Consider the following 9514-nt stretch of genomic DNA (forward strand, 5'->3'; position numbering starts at 1 on the left):
GTTTTCCCCAGCACAATTATCCAATTGTAGCAACAAGTTCTCTGGCAATCTGCAAAATGTTGACCCCAATTCCTCTTCTGCAATTTCTGACGACTGCACAATGGGCTCTTTTCCATCACTCAAGTTATGGTAGTCCAAAGCATCCCTTGAGTTCAAAGCATGTAGTAGTGAAATATTGCTCCTTGGAAGTCCATTTGTTACTAGATCACCAAGAGGATGCTTATCTATCCTCTCTAGGTTATGTAAACAACTAGCAATGGAGCCAATTGTAAGATTTGGATCAGCTGGCCACAAACCATTCAAGACAAAGTGTCCCTAATGACCTTCTCCATGTCCATGAGTGATCATGCCAATCAATGCCACCTGCAGATTATATCGTGAATCCACACCCTTGGGAACAATGCGTAATCTAGGAATGGTCGTCTTCTTTTGATCCATCTTATCATGGATTATGCATACATATTTTTGTGGTTGAGTTTCTGAATACGTGCACCATGCATAATATAGGCTTCTGCAACTCTTTTGTTGTGCCATGTGAACTTCTCTCTCCCTGAAGAGAAGAGCTCTCTCTTCAAGAGAAGGTTTAGCTTCTAACCTTGCCTTGATTGAGCTACAAATATTGCACTTAGAGAACTCACTCGTCTTTGTTAAAGTGACATGTGGGTACTATTTGTTCCAAATTCTACCAAAAGAAGATTGGGATAGCTTCTTCTCATAGCCCATTTGGTCAAGTGTCGTGTTGATTTCACATAAAATATCCACTTGTTTGTATGTTGATGGAATCACCAATTGAGTCTCTCTTGAGCCATCTAGCAGTGTTCTACTTCTATGTGGCATCTTCTCAGAGTTGTTTTCCACAAACTCATTTGGTAGTGCTCTTGCTAAACTAGTATGTTGAAGTCCCCTTCTCAATGTACATGTGTTCCCATGTACATATTGGCGCACACCATTTTCAAAGTTCTCCTTGTATCGATAAAATGATGTCTTTGGTATTCCATGTAGCTCATACCATGCTCTACAACAAACAATAGAGCCATTTAGCCTGAATTGGTATCGTGACTTCTCATCTTTCTGATAACATATAGAAAGAACATCATAAACATAATTAGTGCGTGATTTTTGAGACTCTACCCAAAACTGTTGTCATAACCTTGTCACCATATCACGATCTGCAAACTGGCAACATTTTTGTGCACAACAATCAATGCATGATACCCTTTGAATTGATTTGTTTGAAAGGTAAAAAGTCGAAGCTGGTGCTGCTTTTGATTTTTGAGTCCTGTTCATGAAAGTGTATCGTCTCTTCCTTGACAACTGGACAACATTACTCCCATCAAGTTTTTTTCCAACATTGTCATCGTTGGATACATCCTCATATGTAGCATGCATGCCATCAACAGGAACAAATCGTTGTAATGGGCTCCCATTCAACATTGTTGTCTGCTTGATGGGCCACTTTATCAAAGTGATGCTACCCACTTCAACCACATCATCAATGCTTGCATTTTCTCTTTCAATACCCACACCCACACAATCAGGACCAAGTTCCTGAAAGTTGACATAATCATGTGGAAATACATATAAGATGGTCCCTTCATTCATGGTTTGCATCATTGTGTCATCTTTTAAAAGGACCCTCTGATTTCTCCAAGACTCTCGAATCATTGCTTCAAATTCTGGGCTTGTCATAGGTATTTCATCTGTAACTAGAGGATCAGAATGATCATGTTCTTCATCACCATTGTAGCTTTCCTGTGGATCAATTAAGTTTCCATTTAATACAAAAGATTGCAAAAGAAGCTTTGACCATCGAACAACACTCCATAATGAGCCTTGGAGAGATGAAGTATCCATTGTAGGAAAAGGTAGGACCACATCCTTCAAGCATTCCTCCACTAGTATGGAGACATTTCCTTGCCCTATCTTTGTACCACCACAAGTGGAATCTGGATCTATTCTACACACACAGCCAATACCAACAATTTCATTGTCAAGTATCATATGTACTTTCTCCCCAGATTCAAAGTCCATCCTGTAAGTGAAAAAGATTACATTGTTAAATCCATAGTTATAGCAAAATACTCTTCAAACAAAAAATCATGCTACAACATGGAAAAGGTTTGCATAGGTTGGACAAGTAGTGAACCTTGAGACCAAATCCTCCTTGCTATATTAATGGAAGCAAGGTTGGAAATTATGGTGGATCTTGAAACCAAAGCATCCTTGCTATATTAGAGCATAGGTTGGACAAGTGGTGGACCTAGTTGTAATACCCACTGCCACCTATCAACTACTATAGGACTATGCTTTCCAATGTCTCAGTATCCCTTGAGGCTTTCAAGGTTGAACACGTGGTGGACCTTGAAACAAAAATCCCCTTTCTATATCAGAGCATAGCTTGGACAAGTGGCGGACCTAGTTATAATGCCCAATATCCAAGGTGAAATACCTTAGGACCTTGCTACCTTGATTGCCAATGTTTACGTAGCCCCTCATTTATTTAATGGAAGTAAGGTTGGACAAGTGGTGAACCTTGAAACCAAAGCCTCTTTGCTATATGAGAGCATAGGTTGGACCTAGTTGTAATACCCACTGCCACCTATCAACTACTATAGGACTATGCTTTCCAATGTCCAAGTATCCCTTGAGTCTTTCAAGGTTGAACACGTGGTGGACCTTGAAACGAAAATCCCCTTTCTATATCAGACCATAGCTTGGACAAGTGGTGGACCTAGTTATAATTTCCAATATCCAAGGTGAAACACCTTAGGACCTTGCTACCTTGCTTGCCAATGTTTACGTAGCCCCTCATTTCTTTAATGGAAGCAAGGTTGGACAAGTGGTGGACCTTGAAACAAAAGCCGCTTTGCTATATGAGAGCATAGGTTGGACCTAGTTGTAATACCCAGTGCCACCTATCAACTACTATAGGACTATGCTTTCCAATGTGCAAGTATCCCTTGAGTCTTGCAAGGTTGAACACGTGGTGGACCTTGAAACGAAAATCCCCTTTCTATATCAGAGCATAGCTTGGACAAGTGGTGGACCTAGTTATAATGCCCAATATCCAAGGTGAAATACCTTAGGACCTTTCTACCTTGCTTGCCAATGTTTACGTAGCCCCACATTTCTTTAATGGAACCAAGGTTGGACAAGTGGTGGACCTTGAAACCAAAGCCTCTTTGCTATATCAGAGCATAGGTTGGACCTAGTTGTTATACCCAGTGCCACCTATCAACTACTATAGGACTATGCTTTCCAATGTCCAAGTATCCCTTGAGTCTTGCAAGGTTGAACACGTGGTGGATTATTGAAACCAAAATCCCCTTTCTATATCAGAGCATATCTTGGACAATTGGTGGACCTAGTTATAATGCCCCTCCTTTCTTTAATGGAAGAAAGGTTGGAAAAGTGGTGAATCTTGAAACCCAAACCCTTTGGCTATATATAGAGGATAGCTTGGACAAGTGGTGGGCTTAGTTGTAGTATCCAATGTCCAAGGTCCAAGGTGAACTATGTAAAGACCTTACTTCCAAAAACAAAGTACAAGTGGTTCTCCTTCAAACCAAAACGTCCTTAGTGTATTTGAACATAGCTTGGAGAAGTCGTGGACTTAGTTGTAATGGTGAATGTCCAAAGCAAACTATTATAGGACCTTGCTTCCCAAATCAAGTTTGGACAAGTGGTGGATCTTGAAACCAAAACACCCTTACTGTATTAGAGCATAGCTTAGATAAGTGGTGGACCTAGCTGCCATGGAAAATGTTCAATGTGAACTGCTACAGGACCTTGCTATTAAATGTCTAAGTAGAGCTAGCTTCTTTAATAGAATCAAGGTTGGGAAAGTGGTGCATCTTGAAACCAAAAGCCCTTTATTGTATTAGAGCATAGCTTGGACAAGTGAGGGACCTAGTTTTAATGTGTGATGTCCAAAGAAAAGTATTACAAGACCTTGCTTTCCAATATTTGAATTGGTCAAGTGGTTAAAACTAAGTATAAAACTTTGACCATTTTCTTCTTGAATTGCCAAAAATCTAGTTTTAGACACCCCTAAATGAAAATGGTTTAGGGTGGCCTTAAGCAACGTTTTTTCAAAGACTTGAACAAAAGGGTTGCCGAAGAGTAATGAAAATTTATTATGGCTTGAAGTGCCTGAGTATGTGAAAACAAGCCTAGGTTTTCCACGAGGCAAAAGGTGACATAATAAGAACATTGGAAACTTAGGATTGACCATGTGGCCTAAACTTTGGCAAGTGAAGTGGTGGCCAAGTTTTGTGGCACAGTGTGCACTTGGTCCTATATGTGTTGACCACTTGGCTAAATCTAGGACCATAAGGCCAAACCTTTGGCACCTTAAATATAGTATGGGACATAATCTAGAACTGCTATAGTAAATTAGTAGTATAGTTAATATGTTAATATTTGTATTATATTTAAGTATATGCTAAATATAATTTATGTTCAAAATTTCACTAATGAAGAATGTTCCCATTTAGCACTCCAGATGCGGGGTCTTAGGGCAATGCCACAATGGGGTGACAAGGCAGCGCTTCCACGTGAGGTTTGGGGGTAGCGCTCTTGATGGGGATGTGGAATATAGCGCTCTCGATGGCGGGGCTTGGGAGGCTGATTTTGGGATATTGTTCCGGGCGGGGTCAAGGGGCAGCGCCCCCGCGGGGCTAGGGGCAGCGCCCAAAGATTTTTTTTAAAAAAAGTGAATTCATAGTATAGAGTTACGCATGTTTTGCATATTTTCAACCATGATTTCTTTAATTTTGGCTGTGTGAATTGGTTAATGTTTTATATTGGTTTTGTTTTTTTTAATCCTATGATAAAACATGGACTTGTAGCATACGTGGCATTCTAATAAACCCTATCAAGATTAGGCACAGAGAGCGCACGAGCAACGCACATAGAGAAAGCAGGTGAGCAGCAAACACACAGAAAGCGCACACGGATCGCACACAGTTGGAGTATACGCGCACGTAGAGGAGCAAGCTCGGCATCGTACACAACAAACAGGTGGAGCGCACAGGATTGAAAGTTCGCGCACAAGATAAAGAAACAGCAGCATACGCAACGCTTTCTAGAATGGTAGGATCGGACATAGCTTCTTCTCAGGAGACATTGCACACCTCACGAATAGAGAAAAAACAGGTATTTCTCTCTCTCTCACTCTCTGTCTTTCTCCATATAGAGAAGATGGTTCTCTGTAACTCTTCTTGCACACACACTCTCTCGTCAAAAGACAGAGATACGTAGTTTAAAAATATCCCCGCACACATACACATATTCCTACACATCGTCTTCCTCTCTTCCACATACATAACCACAATGAAATCTGTTATCTTGTTGTCTCTCTCTTGAAAATACATGCACATATTCCCCCACATCGTCTTCCTCACTTCCACATACATAACCACAGTGAAATCTGTTATCTTGTTGTCTCTCTCTTGAAAATACGTGCACATATTCCGATACATCGTCTTCCTCTCTTCCACATACATAAACACAGTGAAATCTGTTATCTTTCTCTCTCTCCTCTCTCTAGAAAAGAGGTATTTCTCTCTCTCTCTCTATCTATCTATCTCTGTATCTTGCTATCTCTCTCTTGAAAATACATGCTCATGTATGTGTGTGTCTGTGTTATCTATGTGTATGTATGTATATTTGTGTTATTTCATTGTAATACTCATACATAATGCAGATACACAATTACACTTAATTACGATATGCACACATAGTATATATACATACATAAATATCACAAATAACTAACACATTGTAATACTAGTAAACTTGAATGGAAGACTTACTTGCGTGATCTGTTAAAGTCGATTCTTGTAGCGAGTTCTGGATGTATGCTGAGCTGATTTTCCTCTAATCCATTTGTAGATATGATTGTAACTTCTGTTTCTCAAAAATAGTAGTGTTGTTTAGTGATACACCTAATGGACATAAATTGTTGAAACTAGGACATGTAGACCAAAAATACGTGTATTTCTTTGGATGAATATATACACTTTTTGGTGACCCTTACCACAAGTGGTGGACCTTGAGACCAGTGGACTATAAGGACCTCCAAACAATACCTTGTACACTCAATCCTTCTTGGTATCTAGGTTGGACAAGTGGTGGACCTTGTTCAAATTCTCTAACCACTCTCTCTAACATGGTGACATAATTTAGGTGTGATAAATTCATATCTATGCAAACTAATATCAGTTTAGGCTTGTTAATTTGAATTTGTTTGAATTTATGTACAATATAATGATTTGAGGTTTGCATATTTGAATTTAGGTGGTATAATGATATCTTTTTGTGGTAAACTTGAATTTAAAATCAATTTTGCGTGGAATATTTTAAATTTAAGTGGTAAAATTTAAATTTTTATAAAAAAGTTTGAATTTTAAAATTTGGGCGGGATATTTTAAAATTTAGGCAGGATATTTTAAATTTGGGAGGGATATTTTAAATTTAGGCAATCAGATTTTGAATTTTAAATTTAGGCGGGAAGGTTTTGAATTTATAGCGAGATCTCCCTTACATAAGAGAGTATAGGTTGGACAAGTGATGGACCTTAAAGCTACAGCATCCATGCTACTGGACATGATAGGTAGGGAATCTAGTTGAATATTGTATGTATAATATATATGTAATAGATCTAGCTTGGACAAGTGGTGGACCTTGGAGCAAAACCCCAGGTAAAACATATCATGCACATTCCAAGTGGTGAGAAAAAATATCATTTAAGATATAGCCTTATAGGTTAGACAAGTGGTGGACCTTAACACCAAGATATTCTTAATGTAATTACATAGAGTGGAAAACTTGAGAATCTTGAGACCAAACCATGCTACTAGCAATAATCGCTTGGACAAGTGGTGGACCTTGAAAGTAATCCCCCCATCTACGAAATATCGTGGGTTTAAGGTATTTTGATGGAGCCTAGCATCTTGGAGACATGGTGCACCTTGCTTCTCTTCATGTTTCAATGGAGCCTATCTTGGACAAATGGTGGAGCATCCTTCTCTCCATGTTTCAATGGATCCTAGCTTGGACAAGTGGTGGACCTTTGCTTCTCTCTATGATTCAAGTGGTGGACCTTGGAACCAAACCCCCACGTAAAACCTATCATGGTCACTCCAAGTGGTGAGAAAGAATAACCTTTAAGAAATAGCCTTATAGGTTGGACAAGTGGTGGACCTTAACACCCAAATATTCTTAATATAATGACATAGAGTGAAAAAGTGGTGAATCTTGAGACAAAACCACTCATGCTACTAGCGATAATAGCTTGGACAACTGGTGGACCTTGAACGTAAACCCCCCATGTTTCAATAGACTTAGCTTCGACAAATGGTGGAGCATCGTTCTCTCCATGTTTCAATGGAGCCTAGCTTGGACAAGTGGTGGATATATCCTTATAGGTTGGACAAGTGAAAAAGTGGTGAATCTTGAGCTACTAGCGATAATAGCTTGTACAAGTGGTGGTACTTGAATGTAAACCCCCCATGTACAAAAAATCATGGGTTTAAGGTATTTCGATGAAGCCTAGCATCTTGGAGACATGGTGCAGCTTGCTTCTCTTCATGTGTCAATGGAGTCTATCTTGGACAATTAGTGGAGCATCCTTCTCTCCATGTTTCAATGGACCCTAGCTTGGACAAGTGGTAGACCTTTGCTGATCTCTATGATTCAATAGAGTTAGCTTGGACAAGTGGTGGACCTTGGAACCAAACCCCCATGTAAAACCTATCATGGTCACTCCAAGTGGTGAGAAAGAATAACCTTTAAGATATAGCCTTATAGGTTGGACAAGTGGTGGACCTTAATACCCAAATATTCTTAATATAATGACATAGAGTGAAAAAGTGGTGAATCTTGAGATAAAACCACTCATGCTACTAGCGATAATAGCTTGGAGAAGTGGTGGACCTTGAACGTAAACCCCCCATGTTTCAATAGACTTAGCTTCGACAAATGCTGGAGCATCGTTCTCTCCATGTTTCAATGGAGCCTAGCTTGGACAAGTGGTCGACCTTTGTTTCTCTCTATGTTTCAATAGAGTTAGCTTGGACAAGTGGTGGAACTTGGAACCAAACGCCCATGTAAAACCTATCATGGTCACTCCAAGTGGGAAGAAAGAATAACCTTTAAGATGTAGCCTTATAGGTTGGACAAGTGGTGGCCCTTAGCACCCACATATTCTTAATAAAAGTGGTGAATCTTGAGACCAAACCACTCAGGCTACTAGCAATAATAGCTTAGACAAGTGGTGGACCTTGAATGTAAACCCCTCATCTACGAAATATCATGGGTTTAATGTATTTCGATGAAGCCTAGCATCTTGGAGACATGGTGCAGCTTGCTTCTCTTCATTTTTCGATGGAGCCTATCTTGGACAAATGGTGGAGCATCCTTCTCTCCATGTTTCAATGGACCCTAGCCTGGACAAGTGGTGGACCTTTGTTTCTCGCTATGTTTCAATAGAGTTAGCTTGGACAAGTGGTGGACCTTGGAACCAAACCCCCATGTAAAACCTATCATGGTCACTCCAAGTGGTAAGAAAGAATAATCTTTAAGATGTAGCCTTATAGGTTGGACAAGTGGTGGACCTTAACACCCACATATTCTTAATATAATGACATAGAGTGGAAAAGTGGTGAATCTTGAGACCAAACCACTCAGGCTACTACCAATAATAGCTTGGACAAGTGTTGGACCTTGAATGTAAACCCCTCATCTAGGACATATCGTAAGTTTAATGTTTTTTTGATGGAGCCTAGCATCTAGGAGACATGGTGCAGCTTCCTTCTTGTCATGTTTCAATGCAGCCTATCTTGGACAAATGGTGGAGCATCCTTCTCTCCATGTTTCAATGGAGCCTAGCTTGGACAAGTGGTGGACGTTTTTTTCTCTCTCTCTTTCAATAGAGTTAGCTTGGACAAGTGGTGGAGCTTGGAACCAAACCCCCATGTAAAACCTATCATGGTTACTCCAAGTGGTAAGAAAGAATAACCTTTAAGATATAGACTTATAGGTTGGACAAGTGGTGGACCTTAACACCCACATATTCTTAATATAATGACATAGAGTGGAAAAGTGGTGAATCTTGAGACAAAGCCACTCATGCTACTAGCGATAATAGCTTGGACAAGTATCGACCCTTGAATGTAAACCCCCCATGTACAAAATATCCTGGGTTTAAGGTATTTCGATAAAGCCTAGCATCTTGGAGACATGGTGCAGCTTGCTTCTCTTCATTTTTCGATGGAGCCTATCTTGGACAAATGGTGGAGCATCCTTCTCTCCATGTTTCAATGGACCCTAGCTTGACAAGTGGTGGACCTTTGCTTCTCTCTATGATTCAATAGAGTTTGCTTGGACAAGTGGTGGACCTTGGACTCAAACCCCCATGTAAAACCTATCATGGTCACTTCCAAGTGGTGAGAAAGAATAACCCTTTAAAATATAGCCTTATAGGTTGGACAAGTGGGTGGAGACCTTAACA

Source organism: Adiantum capillus-veneris, chromosome 14 (genome assembly GCF_014529385.1).
Source record: "Adiantum capillus-veneris isolate H3 chromosome 14, ASM1452938v2, whole genome shotgun sequence".
NCBI classification, from domain to species: Eukaryota; Viridiplantae; Streptophyta; class Polypodiopsida; order Polypodiales; family Pteridaceae; genus Adiantum; species Adiantum capillus-veneris.